At 58.9% G+C, this 2176-nt stretch overlaps 1 protein-coding gene across 1 annotated transcript in view; it reads left to right on the top strand.

Annotated features, from left to right (window-relative positions):
• Positions 1 to 2047: 2047 nt before the first annotated feature.
• Positions 2048 to 2176, top strand: part of ST8SIA3 (ST8 alpha-N-acetyl-neuraminide alpha-2,8-sialyltransferase 3) — a 5592-nt gene continuing 5463 nt past the window's right edge. Inside the window, exon 1 of the mRNA XM_035310027.1 lies at positions 2048 to 2143. The gene's annotated coding sequence lies outside the window, so the exon portion shown is untranslated. The remainder of the gene's footprint in view (positions 2144 to 2176) is intronic.

The following is a 2176-nucleotide window of genomic DNA, read 5'->3' as shown; positions in this document are numbered from 1 at the left end:
AGGCACATCTTCCTTTGCCCCCTTTCTTTAGCACAGCTTGCAAAACACCCTGTGAATAATGAAAATACTAGCTGCCAACCCACTGCCTCTTTCAAAGGTGCTCACAAAAAATCAGCCACCTAATTGAGGAGAAATTCTCGCGGCTCAGGAAGGCAGCTCCTTGTACCTGGGCCTCCCCACTCCTCTCGCGCAGCAGCCCTCAGGCAAGCCGGGATTCTGTGTCAATTACAGGAAAATCAATGAAGATACTGTTCAGGACTCCTCTTCACCATTCAGTGCGGATGATATCCTTCACTTTCTAGCACTGATTCATTTACTTTCAGCCTCTCTAGGGGCTCCTGACATATTGCTATCTCTGAAGAATCTGAAGCAAAAACTGCCTTTGTTTCTACTGCAACGTGCTCGCGTGCACAGTGCCCTGGGACCAGCGTGCGGCCCTGCCAGGGCTGGGGACAGGGAAACGGGTCAAAACTAAGCACTTTTTAAACAGGCTTTTTAAGTATTTCTTGCCGACGCACCTCTCAGCCGCCCTCTCCAGTGTCCCTGCACAGAGACCAGGTGGGATCAGGGTGTGCAATCAGTCCAAAGCTGGGGGCCTGGCACACCACCGCCGTCCTGTCCTGCCTGCAGCGCTGCGCTCTGCTCCTCTCCAGGCCCCCGCGTTGCCCTCAGCCCTCGGCCATGCAGCACCTCGGGACAAGGTTCAGCCGCATCTCATGCCGCCCCCCCTCTGCTCCCCCCGCTGCTGTGTGACCTGCCGCCCTCCCCTGCTGCTCCCCAGCTGGTGGCAAAAAAACCTCAGATCCATCCAAAATAAGTGACATGAGGACTGCGTAGTCTTACTCCTAAGAGCTTATACCCAGCCCCAACACGCATGGCCAGAAACCACATAAGATTTAATGCTAGGTATTACAGAATTGATTTCCACAGTGTCTAACCATAAAAAGTCACGGGTGCTATGTCCTGAGCACACTGGGTGGACGTGCTGAAGCTGGGGACACCACGCGCTGTGGGGACAACAGCAGAAGACTTGATTGGAAACCATGTGAAGAGCCGTGCAAAAAAACTGTCTGCTATAACAAAGCTGCATTATTTCCTAAATTTGCATTCTCTTCTCTCTCCTCCAAAGCCACAAGTATCCCACGGCAATGGGCTGCAGTCCTCCAGGCCGGACTCCAGCCGAATTCCCACTGAAGGCTGAAGAACCATGCTGTGACGTAAAACCCAGCCCTGCAAGCTCCTCATGTTCCACCTCTTCAAAGAGAGCCTCATGCATGGGGAGCTTGTAGGATATAGCCCAGAGCAAGGATGGTGCTACAAAGACAATATTTATTATTTATAAGGCACTTCTATGAACTCAGGGCTCAGAGGCAGAGCTGTCTATGGGGGTGAGCTTCATAAGGAAAAAGAAATGTAGCTTGAAGAAACACTGAAAGTACTGCAGCATGCACAAGTTGTGTTCGTAGGAGACAAATGTTCCTCAGTTTGTGCAAGTGGGACTCTGCTGGAGTTCACATGAAGGTTGCTGTGTCATTTATGGGCCAGTTAATTGCAGCCGGGGCTCCTGTAGGTAGCATCGTGGCCCAAACTCCTTGGTTTTAGAAAGCAAGGGGTCTCTGCATGGGTTTTGCAGCGCCGAGGTGCAGGCTGAGAGGCAGACCCCGCAGTGCTGTACCTGCCACCCGGCCACCCGCAGCCCCTGGCAGCCCCCGGCCCGCCTACCAGGGGGCACCGTGGGGCTGGGGGGCACCGCGGGGCTGGGGGGCACCGCGGGTTTGCGGGGTGCAGCCCAAAGCGCAGCCGGGTGCCGTTAGCAGAGGGGGAACGCGGGCGAGAAACGGTCGGGGGGGTGAGCCCCGCTCCCACGGGGCACCCGGGGCTCCGCGGGGCCGGGCTGGGGGGGGCACCCGGGGGTACCCAGCGGCTGCGGGAGGTCGCCGAGGGGCCGGGCTGGGTACCCCGGGGCTGGCGGGGGCACACGTCGCGGTGTCCCCCCGAGGCTGCCGGAGGAAAGCGGTGCCGGGGGGGCCGGGCCGTGCGGCGGGGCGGCGGGGGGGGGGGCACCGCGGCGCTCGGGGCTGCCGGGGCCGGGCCGCCGGGTTGCCGCTGCCGGCTGCCATTTCAGCGCGCCGCCGCGCGCTCGCTCCCACCCACCCCCCAACCCACCCGCCAGTTT

Source organism: Oxyura jamaicensis, chromosome Z, assembly GCF_011077185.1.
Source record: "Oxyura jamaicensis isolate SHBP4307 breed ruddy duck chromosome Z, BPBGC_Ojam_1.0, whole genome shotgun sequence".
NCBI classification, from domain to species: domain Eukaryota; kingdom Metazoa; phylum Chordata; class Aves; order Anseriformes; family Anatidae; genus Oxyura; species Oxyura jamaicensis.
Note: the sequence above shows the minus strand (reverse complement) of the source record. Positions and strands in the feature narration are given on the sequence as shown.